Genomic DNA, 19,717 nt, shown 5'->3' on the forward strand with positions numbered 1-19,717 from the left:
CTGGGAAGTGAAGATAACCACTCCCTTTCAGCTGAAGATGATAATGAGGCCATAAACTTCGACTAGCAAAACACTTCACTGCCTCCCTTTGAGAAGGAAGATAATGCTTCTTTTGAGAATACTTCTTAGTAGTAGTAGGACCACCTCACCTTTGAAGTGCTTGGCTTGTACTTTCTTCATGCTATCACTTTTACCTGGCCCTCTACAATATCGAAAAAATAATCGGTACCAGAGTGTACTAAAATAACTTAAATGTAAGTCAAATTGGTACAGATTTTTTGCCCAATGTGTTTTTGATGGTTCTGGTGTGTTTGTGATGGTTCTGGTGTGTTTGTGATGGTGCTGGAGACCATTTGAGCTTGCCATATGAAGAATCAAGAAGTCAAATGTGTTTTTGATGTTGATCGTCGGATTTCAGTGGCTATGTCTCATTCCTCCAAATCTCATTTCAGCATAAAACACATTGAACAAATAACAGCTTAAAAATGTAACATTAGTCTGGTCTCCTGTGTCCTTTGCTTTCTTTAGAGGTTCAATCCCCTGGTGTTTAAACAAGCACACGCAAATCTTATTCTTAAATAAACACGAGAGTTTAAAGCCCACCATCTTTTTTGGCTTGTGCTAGACTTGTGACATTGACAAGAGCCCAGAGCGTGTCCTGCCAAAAAAAGACGGCACAGAATCTGAGTCGCTGCCTCTGTGAAAGAGAAGAACACCGCGTTTATGTGTTCATGTGATTATGGGTCAGATTGTGTGGGCATGGTGTGGTTTTTTTATGACTGTTTTAATTTCAAGTGGCTCCAACTGGATCATGAACTTGTCTTTGTAATTAAGGCCTGTGTATGATTGTGTGTGCGACTCACATACCAACACCTGGGGGGCCAGGTGCTCAGGCCTTCAAAGCAGAAGTGGAGAAATCTGAGCAGGAGAACTCTCTACCTGACTTAAGAGGGAAATCTGAGCAACTCACCTGACTTAAGAGGGAAATCCAGGAGGTAAGAGGGAAATCTGAGCAGGAGCTCGACTTAAGAGGGAAATCTGAAGGAGCAGACTTAAAGGGAAATCTGAGCAGGAGAAATCGACTTAAGAGGGAAATCTGAGCAGGAGAACTCTACCTCGACTTAAGAGGGAAATCTCTGACTTAAGAGGGAAATCTGACTTAAGAGGGAAATCTGAGCAGGAGAACTGACTAGCTGAGCAGGAGACCTTTAAGAGGGAAATCTGAGCAGGAGAACTCTCTACCTGACTTAAGAGGGAAATCTGAGCAGGAGAACTCTAGCTGACTTAAGAGGGAAATCTGAGCAGGAGAACTCTAGCTGACTTAAGAGGGAAATCTGAGCAGGAGAACTCTAGCTGACTTAAGAGGGAAATCTGAGCAGGAGAACTCTAGCTGACTTAAGAGGGAAATCTGAGCAGGAGAACTCTAGCTGACTTAAGAGGGAAATCTGAGCAGGAGAACTCTACCTGACTTAAGAGGGAAATCTGAGCAGGAGAACTCTAGCTGACTTAAGAGGGAAATCTGAGGAAACAGATGGAAAAAGTGCCTTGATTATTCTAAAGATTAGTTTTTAGATGGTGTTGCTATTGAACTCTCTGACCAAAGGCTACCACTGGAGAAAGATTGAAAAGACCATGGAGTGTATGAGTGTCTCCTCCAGGCCAGACTATTATGGTCTAAACAATCACAGCCCTCCCCTCCTGGAATTAGAGTTGGGGCAGTGTCAGCTGAGTGTGTACTGGTAGCGAAGTCAGGTGCAGGGGAGCAGAGATTTTTGAACAGGCGCACACTTTATTTAGACAAAAGTGCAAAACAGTCACAAAAATTTTGTTTAACAATAAACATCTTCGTGAAAAAATAAGACGGAAAAAACAAGCCAGTTTGGCGCGTCAACAATACACACGTAACACAAACAATCTTACACAAAGACATGAAGGGGAACAGAGGAATAAATACATGTAGATTGATTGGGGAATGAAAACCAGGTGTGCAGGGAACAAAACAAATGGATACATGACAATGGAGCGGCGATGGCTAGAAAGCTGGTGACGTCGAACGCCGAACGCCGCCCGAAGGAGAGGAGCCGACTTGGCGGAAGTCGTGACAGTCAGTCCCTCGATGATGAAGGGATACTGTAAAAGTGAGTCACATAAAAAATATTGTTTCAGTGCTTGTTGTACAATGAAGTTTAAACTATTTGAATACACGGGGACACGATATGAAGTGGCTTGAGGTACAGTATGTCAGCCATAACACAATTCGGTACCTCCAATACCGCATGAACAAGTTGAGAGAAATTGAATGTCAGACTTCAGTGCTTGTACAATATATTAAGTCCAGCATGCGAGCGCTTTGAATAGTACAGAACGTTTCAACAATTTTACCCATTTCAGACAGAAGATGTGCTATATTACCTGTAAAACATAAGGCAATGTTCAAATAAAATTTGATTTGATTTCAAACAGCCCCTTATTTACCACTTTCTTGCCTTCAGAAAGTATTCATGGCCCTTTACTTTTTACACATTTTGTTATGTTGCAAAGTGGGATTGAAATGAATTTATTTGTCCTTTTTTGTCAATGATCCACACGCATTGCTCTGTAATGTCAAAAGTGTGTGTGTGTGTGTGTGTGGGGGGGGGGGGGGGCGTATTCTTATTAATGAAAAATTAAACAATAATATATCTTGATTCAACCCCCTGAGTCGATACGTTATAATGGTATTTGGCAGGGATTACAGCTGTGAGTGTTTTTGGGTAAGTCTCAAGACCTGGATACCTGGATGGACAATCTTTGCCCATTATTCTTTTAAAGATTCTTCAAGTTCTGTCAAGTTGGTTGTTGATCATTGCTTGACAGTTTTGCCGTAGATTTTTCAAGCTGATTTAAGTCAAAACTGTTACTAGACCACTCAGGAACATTCAATGACGTCTTGGTAAGAAACTCCAGTCTACATTTGGCTTTGAGTATTAGGTTATTGTCCTGCTGAAAGGTGAATTTGTCTGTTGGAAAGCTGATTTTGCCTGTGCTTAGCGCTATTACATTTATTTTTATCCTAAATAACTCCCTAGTCCTTGTCGATGACAAGCATACCCATGCCATGATGCAGCTACCACCATGCTTGAAAATATTAAGAGGGGTACTCTGATGTGTTGTGTTAGATTTGCTCCAAACATAACGCTTTGTATTCAGGGCAAAAAGTAAATTTATTTGGCACATTTTTTTGCAGTATCTTTGTAGTGACTGGGTGTATTGATACACCATCACAAACTTAATTGATAACTTCACCATGCACAAAGAGGTATTCAGTGTCTGCCTTTTTTTCATCTTCACCCATCTTCTAATAGGTGTCTTTTGCGAGGCATCAGAAACGGATTATTACAACTACTACTATGGAGGAGACTACTACCAGGGTGATGGTGTGGCTACAGACACCCAGTGGCCCGTGACACCCGAGGGGCAGGAAGCCACTGATGCCTCAAAAAGATAAAACTGCAAAACGTGAAATAATACAGACAAATGCTTTCAAAACAAATAGCTTAGTCTGTTAAAAAAAATGCAAACGCTTTGAATAGTACAGAAAGTTTCAACAATTTTACCCATTTCAGACAGAAGATGTGCTATATGTGCTATATTACCTGGTTGAATCTGTGCTTGAAATTCACTTCGCAAATGGGGTACCTTATAGATAATTGTATGTGTGTGGTACAGAGATCGTGTAGTCATTCAAAAATCATGTTAACCACTACTATTCGACATGTTAACCACTACTATTCGACATGTTAACCACTACTATTCGACATGTTAACCACTACTATTCGACATGTTAACCACTACTATTTAGGCATTTTTTTTAAATAAATGTGTAAAGCGTTTCAAAAACCAAATCCACTATGGGTTATTTATTGTGTCTAGATCAGTGACACCAAATCTCAATTTAATCATTTTTAAATTAATGCTGTAACACAACAACATGTGGAAGTCATATTTTATACATATCAGTGGGTAACTGGCAAATTGGGAGGGTTGTGGGGGAGCGTTTAAACCATGGGGGCTATTTGCATTTCAAATTAGGGAGGTGTTAATGAATTTACCTGCAAAAAAATGAAGATACAAAATGTTCACAGACCGTTTAGGTCTTTAGGTGGCTTTTAATTTACCATGTTTGTTTTTTTAACCTCCTACCCCTTTCAGATATATGAAAAAGCTGGTATAAAAGAGCAGGCATGGTGGGATTTTAGTCTGTATGAAAGAGATATTTTGAGTACACAGGGACACGATAACAAGTAGCTTGAGGTATGTCGGACATGACCCATTTGGCACCTCCAACACCACATTAACAACTTGAGCAAAATTGAATGTGAGAGAAGCCTATTTCCAAAACTACTCAATTGTACTTGAAGATAGAAGCCATTCTTGTTGACTTGACTCTTATATAGTAGTAGCATGGATCTTCCTCCCAAGGTTTTGTGTTAAAGATTTTCAGTCCCATGTCTTTGTATTTATATAGGTTCAAGAGCAGGGCAGCCTAACTATTCCCACACATCATAAGAGGAATGAGAGAATGCTTGCACTAAACAATGCCATTAATAACGTTGTGACATTTGTAGTTGTAAGCATGCTTCAGTTGGCCTGGTAAACAACTAATTTATCTAACCCATCATGCCCCCAGTGATCTGAAATGTTATTGTCAGATGTCCAGCTTTTATTTTTAGATTTTCTTTTGCAAATCACTATGTTTCATACCAAAGGTCAACCAATGCCAATTTTGCCACAATTCAGGGTTTTGGGTGTTCCCATAATCACCTCTTATGTAATGGGTTTTAAAGTAGTTACAGAGGCAGTTCTCACTTACAGTTGAAGTCGGAAGTTTACATACACTTAGGTTGGAGTCATTAAAACTTGTTTTTCAACCACTCCACAAATATCTTGTTAACAAACTATAGTTTTGGCAAGTCGGTTAGGACATCTACTTTGTGCATGACACAAGTCATTTTTCCAACAATTGTATACAGACAGATTAGTTCACTTATAATTCACTGTATGACAATTCCAGTGGGTCAGAAGTTTACATACATTAAGTTGACTGTGCCTTTAAACAGCTTGGAAAATTCCAGAAAATGATGTCCTGGCTTTAGAATCTTCTGATAGGATAATTGACATAATTTGAGTCAATTGGAGGTGTACCTGTGGATGTATTTCAAGGCCTACCTTCAAACTCAGTGCCTCTTTGCTTGACATTATGGGAAATTCAAAAGAAATCAGCCAAGACCCCAGAAAAAAATTGTAGACCTCCACAAGTCTGGTTCATCCTTGGGAGCAATTTCCAAACGCCTGAAGGTACCAAGTTCATCTGTACAACCAACAGTATGCAAGTATAAACACCATGGGACCACGTAGCTGTCAAACTGCTCAGGAAGGAGACGCGTTCTGTCTCCTAGAGATTAAATTACTTTTGTGCAAAAAGTACAAATCAATCCCAGAACAACAGCAAAGGACCTTGTGAAGATGCTGGAGGAAACAGGTACAACAGTATCTATATCCACAGTAAAACAAGTCCTATATTGACATAACCTGAAAGGCCGCTCAGCAAGGAGGAAGCCACTGCTCCAAAACCGCCATAAAAAGCCAGACGATGGTTTGCAACTACACAGGAGGACAAAGATCATACTTTTTTGGAGAAATGTTCTCTGGTCTGATGAAACAAAAATAGAACTGTTTGGCCATAATAACCATTGTTATGTTTGGAGGAAAAAGGGTGAAGCTTGCAAGCCGAAGAACACCATCCCAACCGTGAAGCACGGGGGTGGCAGCATCATGTTGTGCGGGTGCTTTGCTGCAGGAGGGACTGGTGCACTTCACAAAATAGATGGGATCATGAGAAGGAAAATTATGTGGACATATTGAAGCAACATCTCAAGACATCAGTCAGAAAGTTAAAGATTGGTTGCAAATGGGTCTTCCAAATGGACAATGACCCCAGGCATACTTCCAAAGATGTGGCAAAATGGCTTAAGAACAACAAAGTCAAGGTATTGGAGTGGCCATCACAAAGCCCTGACCTCATTCCTATAGAAAATATGTGGGCAGAACTGAAAATGTATTTGGCTAAGGTGAATGTAAACTTTGACCTCAACTGTATGTACCTTGTATCAGACAGTTTCCATGACAAATGCAGAGTATTGAGATAACACAGACTGTAAAAACCAAGTCTTCTCACCACCACTGACAAACGTCAGTCTAAGAGATGTGGATACTGAAACAAAACCAGTTTATAAGTTGACCAACACTGAAAGAGAAAAGCAATTGGCTTCTGCTGGAGTGGAGAACGACTCAAGCCAATATCTCGAAGGCGTGGCATGTGGCAATGAGCCAACTCCTCAAGTCCTAATATGATGTGCCATTTAGCAGCTGCTTTTATCCAAAGCGACGTACTGTCATATGTGCATACATTTTACATACAGGTGGTCCTGGGAATCATACCCGCTATCCTGGCATGCTCTACCAACTGAGCCACAGAGGACCCCTGAGCTACAGAGGTCCTGAATCCATAGTTCTGTCTCTTTTAGGCTGAAAGGCTCTTAGTCAGCCCATCTGGGTATTGATTGTTGAGTCATCATCTCCTTTGTTTTTCCATAGGTGGATTCATTCAGACAGCTTCAGAGCTGCATTCTCACCTCACATGGAATCTGAGACCATCCCTACCAGTCTAAAACATTGTAAATATACCCCCTCTTCTCTGTCATTCACATGGCTCATTACCTTCAGTGGCTAACTAAGGAAATACATTAATCTCAGCGTTCTCTTTCTGCAGTATCTGCAACCCAGAAAGCAAGACACACACACTGTTCATTCCACAGCCTTGCTTAAGGTGTTGATGCAAGACCGTGCATGACATGCATGTGTTCATGTGTGAGGGTTTATGCATTTTCATGACCAAGTCTGAATGATTATGAAGCTCATCTGATCGTCATATTCCAAAATTGAATTATGATTTAGAATTATAGAATTAGAACATAGGTGAGTGACTTCAATATTGTCGTCCTTAGTCACATGCTTCGGCCAACCAACGTAGTCGTAGGATGTGCTGATGTGGGACATTGTTTTTTTACTAAGTATTGTCCAGAAGGTCACACTTTCAAATTGGCAATGGCAAGGAGCCAGGAATCCAGACAAGCAATCATAATACTGGAGATAAACATCTCTCTCTCTCTCTCTCTCTCTCTCTCTCTCTCTCTCTCTTTCTTTCTCTTTCTTTCTCTCTCTCTTTCTCTCTCTTTCTCTTTCTCTCTCTCTCCCTCTCTCTCTATTCTCTTTCTGTCTCTCAATTTAAAAAGCTTTATTGGCATAGGAATGTTTACATTGCCAAAGCAATGCCAAGAAATAAACAACCAGAAATTAACAGTAAACAGAACACTCACAAAAGTTTCAAAATTATATAGACATTTCAAATATTATAGTATTGGTTATTTACAGTGTTGTCTCTCTTTCTCATATCAAATCACATTTATTTCTAAAGCCCTTCTTACATCAGCAGATATCACAAAGTGCTTATACAGAAACCCAGCCTACAACCCCAAACAGCAGATAGCGCAGGACAACTAATGTTGAATACGAATCGTTACTAGTGAGATTCCAGTAACCAATCATATTATATTATATAGTGATATGTTTAAAAGTTGACAGCTATTACAAATCAGTTGTCAGAAGCTACACGAAAAGCAGTTTATATTCCATGTTAGTCCCTCTCCTAACCTCACGTTCTACACCAGAGGGCGCCAACAAGTTGAAAAGGAGCTGGAACGGAACGTGAAGAGCCACCGCCATTCTATGGACGAAAAACGAACTTTCAAATCGTCATGAGAAGTTGTATAAAACTTAACTAAAAAGAGAAAACTGGACATTAACACTCACTTATATATCTGAACATGATGTGAAGGGGTTGAGGGAAAGATTGAAGCCAGGTTTTGGTGAGTTTTCATAAGGAGAACGAGCTGCTAGCAATTCGGCTAGCTAATTCGGCTTTTATTTTCTTATTCCTGTAAGAGATTAAAGCTAAGCACTATATTAATATTTATGTGAATAGATACTCATGGTATATATATTGTGTGATCCTGTTTGTAAAACAGGTCAGGTTTTTGGGATTTTGTTCCACCAAGGATGGCGAGCTGCCCGAACCAAGGACATCCGTAAGAAAATGGGCCTTTTCCTTGGAGGACCCTGAATTTGCACTGCCATACTATGGTGTGGTAGGATTATTTGTTGCAAGACATCATTGCACCATGCATTTCAGTGGGACTCTCATAAGAACCTACCACATTTAAACACCTTACAGTGTTTATTGACTCACATTTGATTCAATCTCATAGTGGTTTATAAGTCAATATTTGTGAATTGGTTTGTGTTTTCCTATGGTATCAAGTTTTATTGTATTTCTATTGACGTTTGCATATTGAAAGCTCTCATATTAAAATAGAGTGGGGTGCACAATAGTAAACTATAGGTGGGATATATGGCTGATATCTCAGTATATTATACTGTTGATGTATTGAAAACATATTGAGCCACAATGCACAAATGTCACATATCAATATTTACTCAAGATTTTTAGAATTTGAGCAATAAGAGCTATGTCTTACATGGCAAGATATGGCCCTGCCTCTTGTCAGAGTGGTGAATGGAGGGCTAATTTCACAGGTATTAGGCAGTACAGTTGTGGCCCAAAATTTTGAGAATGACACAAATATGAATTTTCACAAAGTCTGCTGCCTTAGTTTGTATGATGGCAATTTGCATATACTCCCAAATGTTATGAAGAGTGATACGATGAATTGCAATTAATTGCAAAGTCTCTCTTTGCCATGCAAATGAACTGAATCTACAAAAAAACAAACATTTCCACTGCATTTCAGCCAAGCCACAGGAGGACAAGCTGACATCATGTCCGTGATTCTCTCATTAACACAGGTGTGAGTGTTGACAAGGATAAGGATGGAGATCACTCTGTCATGCTGATTGAGTTCGAATAACAGACTGGAAGCTTCAAAAGGAGGGTGGTGCTTGGAATCATTGTTCTCCCTCTGTCTACCATGCTTACCTGCAAGGAAACACGTGCCGTCATCATTGCTTTGCTCAAAAAGGGCTTCACAGGCAAGGGTATTGATGCCAGTAAGATTGCACCTAAATCAACCATTTATCGGATCATTAAAAACTTAAATTGCTGCGGTTCAGTTGTTGTGAAGAAAGCTTCAGGGTGCCCAAAAAAAGTCCAGCAAGAGCCAGGACCGTCTCCTAAAGTTGATTCAGCTGCGGGATCGGGGCACCACCAGTACAGAGCTTGCTCAGGAATGGCAGCAGGCAGGTGTGAGTGCATCTGCATGCACAGTGAGGCGAAGGCTTTTGCGGGATGGCCTGGTGTCAAGAAGGGCAGCACAGAAGACACGTCTCTACAGGAAAAACATCAGGTACAGACTGATATTCTGCAAAAGGTACAGGGATTGGACTGCTCAGGACTGGTGTAAAGTCATTTTCTCTGATGAATCCCCTTTCCGATTGTTTGGGTCATCTGGAAAAAAGCTTGTCCAGAGAAGACAAGGTGAGCGCGACCATCAGTCCTGTGTCATGCCAACAGTAAAGCATCCTGAGACCATTCATGTGTGGGGTTGCTTATCAGCCAAGGGAGTGAGCTCACTCACAATTTTGCCTAAGAACACAGCCATGAATAAAGACTGGTACCAACACATCCTCCGAGAGCAACTTCTCCCAACCATCCAGGAACAGTTTGGTGATGAACAATGCCTTTTCCAGCAAAAGTGAAAACTATGTGGCTCGGGCAAGAAAACATCAATATTTTGGGTCCACGGCCAGGAAACTCCCCAGACCTTAATCCCATTGAGAACTTGTGGTCAATCCTCAAGAGGCGGGTGGACAAACAAAAACCCACAAATTCTGACAAACTCCAAGCATTGGTTATGCAAGAATGGGCTGCCATCAGTCAGGATGTGGCCCAGAAGTTAATTGACAGCATGCCAGGGTGGATTGCAGAGGTCTTGAAAAAGAAGGGTCAACACTGCAAATATAGACTCTTTGCATCAATTTCATGTAATAGTCAATAAAAGTCATTGACACTTATGAAATGCTTGTAATTATACTTCAGCATTCCATAGTAACATCTGACAAAAATATCTAAAGACACTGAAGCAGCAAACTTTGTGGAAATTAATATTTGTGTCATTCTCAACACTTTTGGCCACAACTGTACAGTGATGATGGGACAGTTCGCACCAGGGTAGAATGGGGGGGGGGGGGGGTTGATCCTTCTCCATCCCCTTAATAATCTCAATAGTTGGCAGACGTTTCGTCTGTCCAGAGGTGCTCCTTTAATGAGCATGCATGTGGAGGCTCATGTGGTAGCTTAGAAAGGAAGGCCAGGATTTAAGAAATAAACTTAAAATTCAAGTGGGTGATGCGTTTTGGCACATTAATTCAAAGCAATAAAAAATCAAATCTACTGCAGCAGGTTAAGTTGCATGCTTACCATGTTCTCTCACTGTGGATTTTGATTTAGTCTCAACAGGATATTTTAGCTTTTCTTGAACTTGGTTTTTAATCATGTGTTTTTTAAGTTTCTGCATGAGAGAGCTCAGACTCTGGCATAAACAAACCCCTTGGTGGTCAGTCAGTGATTAGGGAGAGAGATTCACTGGGGCAGTATTGGATATCATCAAATTTGCAAACTAGTAGTGAGGTGTAACGGGACATGGTTCTGTAAACCACACTTGTATGATGAGTAACTCTGCCTGAGACTTGAAGACTTGTGTTAGCTTCCTGAGTGAATGCCTAGGCTTTATCTCAGTGGGCTAACACAGTCTTGTGCCCACAAGGGCAATGTTGTTACATTCATTGGCAACATTGTTAGGATTGGAAGAGGAAAGCATTGCCATGGTAAATTGCTAGGCCTACATGTCTAACTTTATCATGAGTCTATAAATAGCAGCAATGGCATCTGATGCAACCTAAAACATCAATAGACAACCACCTCCCTATTGTTTTAACCCAGATCCCAATTAGGCTCATTAAAGCAGCATATGCTAAGGCTGAGTTGTGTTTTAATTGGGTTCATTAGGCACTCAGAATGTTTTCCCTTTCTTGTCATGCATCAGTCAGCAGAGTGTTTGGCTGCTTGGTGCGGCTGAACACTTTGTAAGTCTTAAATTGTATAATTAATATTCTCTGCTGGTCCGCGTCCACTCCCTGGCCTAATGCAACAGCTACCCTTTTAAGAAAAAAAAGGTTCATTGGCAAATTGAGAGTAACATTTTACTCTCTATTTTATATATACTTTTTGAGGTACTGGGTGTGACTCTGAAAATGTTAATGAGTTAATGAGAGTAGTGACTGATCGCTAGCTAGCTAATATGACTTATCATTTTATGATTTTTCTTGTTGGATTCCATATAGCGACTCTCAATTCCACATTGATTGACAGGGGTGATACACACAGTGGCAGTGCACAGCACAGCATCTTGACAGTTCAAGCACTGCTCAGTTCTGCCTAGTGTCAAGCTGGTATTTATGAAAGAAACTGGAGTTGATTCTAATGCCTGTCTGGGAATAATGAATCTGCAAGCTGGTTATGTGGCGCAAGGAGAAGTCGAGAGCGTGGGGTATTGGTGATTGTAAAACATGCATGACCTATAAACAGTTGCTTTGCTACAAGGCTTTTTGGGTGTTTTGAGAAATTCTAATGACAAAAACGTGGCTGCAGTGAAAATGAAACAGAAATGACTGTTTGTACTCAGACTTGGTTTATAATGGCCCAGGTTTATTGTGCCGCATCGATTTTGCACTGCCAACTTGATTATTCAACAAAAATGTGCACAGGGTAAATATGGGGGGTTGGATTGTCAATGATTAGGGACAGTAAAGACTTCATACAGTGCCTTCGGTAAGTATTCAGACCCCTTTAATTTTTCCACATTTTGTTAGCTTACTGCCTTATTCTAAAATTGATTTAATCATTTTTTTCCCCCTTATCAATCCACACACAATTTCAGGGAGTTTCTCCCATTCTTCTCTGCAGATCCTCTCAAGCGCTGTTGGGTTGGATAGGGAGCGTCGCTGCGCTGCTAATTTCAGGTACACAGCTATTTTCATTTCTCTTCAGAAATTGTTGATTGGGTTCCAGTCCCGACTCTAGGCCACTCAAGGACATTCAGAGATTTGTCCCGAAGCCACTCCTGCGTTGTTATGGCTGTGTGCTTAGGGTCATTGTCCTGTGTGAAGGTGAACCTTCGCTCCAGTCTGAGGTCCTGAGCTCTCTTGAGCAGATTTTCATCCAGGATCTCTCTGTACTTTGCTTCGTTCACCTTTGCCTCGATCCTGACTAGTCTCCCAGTCCCTTCCGTCAAAAAAACATCCCCACAGCATTATGCAGCCCCCACCATGCTTCACCGTAGGGATGGTGCTAGGTCTCCTCCAGAAGTGATGCTTGGCATTTAGGCCAAAGAGTTCAATCTTGGTTTCATCAGACCAGAGAATCTTGTTTCTCATGGTTTGAGAGTCTTTAGGTGCCTTTTGGCAAACTCCAAAAGGGCTGTCATGTGCCTTTTACTGAGGAGTGGCTTCTGTCTGGCCACTCTACCATAAAGGCCTGACTTGTGGACTGTTGCAAAGATGGCTGTCCTTCTGGAAGTTTCTCCTATGTCCACAGAGGAACTCTGGAGCTCTGTCAGAGTGACCATCGGGTTCTTGGTCACCTCCCTGACCAAGGCCCTTCTCCTCCGATTGCTAAATTTGGCTGGACGACCAGCTATAGGAAGAGTCTTGGTGGTTCCAAATTTCTTCCATTTAAGAATGATGGAGGCCACTGTGTTCCTGGGGATCTTCAATGCTGCATAAATGGTTTGGTTCAGTTTCTTATTATGGGGTATTATGTGTAGATTGCTGAGGATTTAAAAAAATAATTAATCAATGTATTATTAATTTGATTTATTAATCAATTTTAGAATAAGTCTGTAACGTACCAAATGTGGAAAACGTCAAGGGGTCTGAATACTTTCCGAAGGAACTGTGTATGAATAGGAATATGTCATTTTAATACTCCTCTTGTTCACCCTGGAAATATTGACATTTGCAACAGGTTACAATTACGATAATATGCCTGTTGGTTTTCTCCCATGCTTCTGTCAAGACACAGCAAACACCTGTGGCTCAACAACAGTAGTGAGGAGGGGCACCTGTAGTGAGGAGGGCCACCTGTAGGGTGGGGATGATGTAATCAGGTCAGCGCCAGGGGGAAATGTTTGCTGTCACAGTTAAAGGCCATGGCACAATAACCGTTTCCACACCAAGGTGGCTTGACGTGTTGATTCATATTTTTTTCTATATCCTCTGATCTCAAGCTCGTCAGCCTCCTCTTGTAGTTTCACGGCAACTTCCTAGGAGTGTGTGTGTGTGTGTGTGTGTGTGTGTGTGTGTGTGTGTGTTCTGTGACCCTCAACAAATAAATGTGCTGCCTGTCCAGAATGCTTAGGGCATATTGTTTGGGTCAATAGCTGTCATAGTTCCCAGCTCATGCCACATCGCAAATAGGAAGTCTGCTATCAACAGTCAAAAAGCATCAACCTCAGCACAAACCTTCAACACAGCATATTCCTTCTTTTGTTTTTACACGCTATAAATCTTTTAAAACTACTGCAAATACAAGGTGGGATGTAAGAGAGCTAACGGAGAGTCAGTGTGTGTGTTTGTTCCAAGTGTGAGCTTGTTTGTCCAACTTGATTTGGTACGCTAACTCATTGTTGGTGCTCCCGAGTGGCGCAGTGGTCTAAGGCACTGCATCTCATGGTTAGAGGCGTTACTACAGACCCTTTTTCAATTCCAGGCTGTATCATAACCAGCCGTGATTGGGAGTCCCATAGGGTGGCACACAATTGGCCCAGTGTAGTCAATTTAGGGTTTGGCCGGGGTAGGCCGACTTTGTAAATAAGAATTTGTTATCGGACCCTTTTTTACATTTTTGCCTAAAATGACGTACCCAAATCTAACTGGCTGTAGCTCAGGACATGAAGCAAGGATATGCATATTCTTGATACGATTTGAAAGGAAACATTTTGAAGTTTGTGGAAATGTGAAATTAATGTAGGATAATATAAGACATTAGATCTGGTAAAAGATAATACAAAGATTTTGTATATTTTTTTGTTCCATCATCTTTGAAATGCAAGAGAAAGGCCATTATCTGACCTTGGACTCTAGGTGCAATTTAGATTTTGGCCACTAGAAGGCAGCAGTGTATGTCCAAAATTTTAGACTGATCCAATGAACTATTGTATTTATGTTCAAAATGTTGTATCAAATCTGCCCAAATGTGCCTAATTGGGCAATATATACATATATATACATTTCAAGTACATAACTGTGCACTCTCTTCAAACAATAGCATGGTATGTTTTCACTATAATAGCTACTGTAAATTGGACAGTGATGTTAGCATATAAGATATATCTATATGTTCTGGGAAATGTTCTTGTTACTTACAACGTCATGCTAATCACATTAGCGCACATTAGCTCAACCGTCCCGAGGGTGGGACACCGATCTGTAGATTATTAACTGACTTGCCTAGTTAAATAAAGATTAAATAAAAACACATAAATTGGTTTTGACTACAGCCACTGGCGTAGTCAATCCCCCCCAAAAATATATTTTTTTGGGAGGGTTGGGGTCTCCTCTGAGGTCATGCCCCCCAGATAGAAAATGAATACGTCATAAACCATAAAAAAGCTTTAGAATTACAGTAAATTAGCTCTAAAACTGCAAAAGTTTCTCTTAGCCTGAGCTTTGCTCAGACCACTGCTGCCAACAAAGGAAAAAGAGTACATCTTGCATGTTTGGCTGACCATATAGTATAATAGCATAAACATACTCATCTGAATTCATAAGGTGTAACACGCAGACTTTGAGGGACGATGTACTTCTCCACTTCACGCCATCTGTTTTCACCTCTAACCTACCTCGAGGTTCTCCCTCACATTCAGCTGTAACTGCAATCAATATCCAGTCCACTGGCTGGATTCACTTACTTAGTTCAAAAGCTGGAGGCGAAGCAGCATTTCCAATACTTTGTATAGTGGGAGAGTTGTTTAGAAGTGGGATACGTGAAGAGTGAGATCCATCACATTTGGACCATATCCATAAGAAATTCTGGCATATGCTACATTTTGGCGCTTGGCTGCGTTGTGGATTTTCGATTAGCAACTCTTTAGTGTTTACAGATGCTAGGCTTAATTAAAAGTAATGACTGAGACACAGCTCAGACCCTAAGAGGAGTGAATAATTAATAATATCAATTTTAAACATGGTGTGGGATGCTAATATAATATTTGAATATTTTTAAATAAATTGCCAGTGGTGAAAATGGTTTCTGGACCATTGCATTCATTTAGCATAAGTTTAGTAAACAAACTATATATCACCATCAATGTTTTCCTTGTCGATTTTAATTGGCTACTGGAGAGCTGGTCCAACTCAAACAGTGTTATCTAGGGGGACTAAATGTTTGCGCTCTCAGATCTATTTTTTTCCCTCGTCCTTGTTAAAATGGTGGCAGAGAGGAGTCTTCTTCTTCACGTCTTGGGGTCACTGTGGTCTTCTGGGTTTCACCACAGAGACGACACACGGGGTGAACTAATGACAGTGCCCAAATGAGCAGAGCCAACCCTGGGCCGCTGAGCACACAATGGCAGAGTTAACCACAGCTATCAAGGAAACTGTAGGGCGGCCATTTTGGAGCTTTCAGGGGGTCGAAACTGACAGTTGGAGCAATCATCATTAGCATAATCAGGGCCATACAGGAGATATGGTAGATGGCACCTTGTTTGGAGGGGTGACTCAACATTGACATCAATCTTGAAGGATTACATTGAAAACCTGCTCTAACTCTTTTTATTCAATGTATGGATTTCGAGGGTTTTGAGTGCTCAGGTGACTGTAGTATGATTCGATGGTATGTTCAGCAATAAGAACATGGATCAAATTATGTGACAGGTGTTTGTAGCGAGGAGCTTGTCATTTAAGGAGAGGCAACAAGGTGACCTGGGGAAAGAGAGGTGGAATCTCTTGAGCCGCAAATGAATGACGAACATCAGGAAAGACTAATGAGTTTTTCCGTCTCTTTTCTGAGGTTATTGTTTTTTTTAGTTTTTTTTTATCTCCAGTAAAGTTGAGTCAAGAATCCTCTCCAAACTATAGTAAGGCCTCCCAGCTCAGCACTGAAGTGATGACAGTACCATATACTGTATGTCCGTGATGAGAATATAACAATAGCTGTTGATTATGTTGCATTCTATGGCCACTACAATGGTACAATCACCAGGGACTGTTGGACTCTGTTCTGCTCATATTCATCCAATTTAACCCTTCACCAATATACAGTACAGCGCACCCGAGAGTGTGTTTTGTGAGCACTCAGCCGAGTTTCTATACCATTTGTGTAGGTAGCTCTTATGATTGCAGGACTTGAAGGGACCAATGAGCCTAATGCTCAGTCACATCTCCATTCTGCCAGACTCCCAGGTGTGAGTGATGTATGTTCACTCAACCTCCAGTGACGAAACTGCCAATTACCTCCCTTTGTTAAAGTGAACACCAAAGCCTGGCTTACTCCAAACAAACTGGATTATATTATTGCTTACCATTATTACTCAGGGGAGGTGAAACCGCAGTCAAACTTAATAAAGGTAAAGCTGTGCTCACAAAAACACCTCCTCAACAATAGCCTAGCTGCACGCACCAAAACAGTCGGACATCCAACTACCCATTTTGCTTCTCTGCCGGTTCTTCCTGCAGGCATTTCCATAGGTCACAGGAAGAAATATCCTTATGGTACCTCATCAAATAAGACCACATTTTGTCTGACATATTTGCAAAGAGAGGAGAGTAACTCTCTCTCCTTCTCTATTTTCTTGTTAATAAAAAGAGAAGTGCTCACTCTCGGATGAGAGTTGGATCATTTTAATAATAAGGACGACTAAGCCGATGGAGCTTGTGGATGTCTGTTTCTGAGAAGTGTCTAGCTGTTCAAAAAACAGTCACAAATTTCTCACATTCAGGTTCCTGTTCACTGTTCCTCTCTTTGGCAGATGGTAAGATTTCCAGTTGATAAATAAACACTCAAATCTGAAATCTGGTACGTGTCAAAAGGTGTTTTTGGGGGAAAAGTTGGTCCCACTTTACAATGAACCGGGGGAAAAACATATGTACTTACATAGTAATTACATAGGCAGGTAGGCTACATTGAAACTACAGAGTGGTTACCCAGTGGTGTAAAGTACTTAAGTAAAAATACTTAAGTTGTTTTTTGGAGTATCTATACTTCACTTGACTATTTATATTTTGACTACTTTTACTTTTTTTTTTCTTTTTTTCTTTATTTAACCAGGCAAGTCAGTTAAGAACAAATTCTTATTTTTAATGACGGCCTGGGAACAGTGGGTTAACTGCCTGTTCAGGGGCAGAACGACAGATTTGTACCTTGTCAGCTCGGGGGTTTGAACTCGCAACCTTCCGGTTACTAGTCCAACACTCTAACCACTAGGCTACCCTGCCGCCCTTTTACTTTTACTTCACTACATTCCTAAAGAAAATGATGTACTTTTTACTCCATATATTTTTCCTGACACCCAAAAGTACTCATTACATTTTGAATGCATAGCAGGACAGGAAAATGATCCAATTCACACACTTATCAAGAGAACATCCCCACCGACTCTTATCTGGCAGACTCACAAAACACACATGCATCATTTGTAAATTATGTCTGAGTGTTGGAGTGTGGCCCTGGCTATCCATAAATTTAAAAAACAAGAAAATGGTGCCTTCTGGTTTGCTTAATATAAGGAATTTGAAATGATTTATACTTTTCCTTTTGATACTTAAGTATATTTTAGCTATTTACATTTATATATGTAAAACTTAGATGTGTAAAAAGTATATGTAAAACCAAATACTTTTCAACTTTTACTCAGGTAATATTTTACTTGGTGACATTCACCTTTACTTGAGCCATTATTAAGGTATCTTTACTTTTACTCAAGTATGACAATTGGGTAGTTTTTCCACCACTGTGGTTACCTATAGTTAGTTACATAGTGCTTAAAACTGTTATCTGTTTGTAGCTTGCACAATTGAAACATTCACAAATAAAAATGGACCTAATTGAATGTAACGCAGTCATTCTAGGGTGTGATGATTCAAGCTGGGAAGAGGATATTTACAAAGAACTTACTTGACATACACGGAGTGTACAAAACATTAAGGACACTTGCTCTTTCCATGACATAGACTGACCAGGTGAATCCAGGTGAAAGCTGTGATCCCTTATTGATGTCAGATGGTAAATCCACTACAGTCAGTTTAGATGAAGAGGAGGGTTACATTCAGAGGGTGAATGGGCAAGGGTGAATGGGGGGGCTGTTCCAGAGTCTAGATGATCTGTGGCAGGCTGACAGAATCTTGGAACCTCAGACGACACTCGGCCCCCTAGTTCTATGGCACACAGGCGAGCGGGCAGCGGTTCAGTGCACAAATGTGATGGCGTCTCTTGGGCTCTGAAAGGCGTTCAAGTGGGCACAGCATTCACGCTCCAGTGGCCAACTGTCCCGGGGAGTCACAACAGACCTGGCTGGCATGGATTAGAGGTGACACTCACTGGACCGTCCACCTGGCTGGAAAAAAGTCAAGTCGCTAGTTACTAGAGTCCATTCAGAAAGTATTCAGACCCCTTGACCTTCCCCCATTTTGTTATGTTACAGCCTTATTCTAAAAAGGATTCAGTAGTTTTTTCCATCAATCTACACACAATATCCCATAATGACAAAGCAAAAACAAGTTTTTATAAAAATAAAGAAAAACATAAGTATTCAGACCCTTAACTCAGTAATTTGTGAAAGCACCCTTGGCAACGATTACAGCCTTGCACCTTCTTGGGTATGGCGCTACAAGCTTGGCACACCTGTATTTGGGGAGTTTTTCACATTCTTCAAGCTCTGTCAGGTTGGATGGGGAGCCTCGATGCACAGCTATTTTCAGGTCTCTTCAGAGATGTTAGATCGGGTTCAAGTCGGGCTTTGTTTGGGCCATTCAAGGACATTCAGAGATTTGTCCCGATGCCACTCCTGCGTTGTCTTGGCTGTGCTCTTATGGTCGTTGTCCTTTTGGAAGGTGAACCTTCACCCCAGTCTGAGGTCCTGAGCGCTCTGGAGAAGGTTTTCATCCAGGATCTCTGACTCGTCTCAGTCCTTGCTCCTCAAAAACATCCCCACAGCATGATGCTGCCGCCACCATGCTTCCCCATAGGGATGGTGACAGGTTTCCTCCAGACTTGATGCTTAACATTCAGGCCAGAGTTCAATCTTCGTTTCATCAGACCAGAGAATCTTGTTTCTTATGGTCTGAGAGTCCTTTAGGTGCCTTTTGGCAAACTCCAAACAGGCGGTCATGTGCCTTTTACTGAGGAGTGGCTTCTGTCTTGCCACTCTACCATAAAGGCCTGATTGGTGGAGGGCTGCAGAGATGGTTGTCCTTCTGGAAGTTTCTCCCATCTCCACAGAAGAACTCTTGAGCTCTGTCAGAGTGAACATTGGGTTCTTGGTCACCTCCCTGACCAAGGCCCTTCTCCTCCGATTGCTCCGTTTGGCTGGGCGGCCAGCTCTAGGAA

This window comes from Oncorhynchus masou, chromosome 21 (assembly GCF_036934945.1).
Source record: "Oncorhynchus masou masou isolate Uvic2021 chromosome 21, UVic_Omas_1.1, whole genome shotgun sequence".
Taxonomy (NCBI): Eukaryota; Metazoa; Chordata; class Actinopteri; order Salmoniformes; family Salmonidae; genus Oncorhynchus; species Oncorhynchus masou.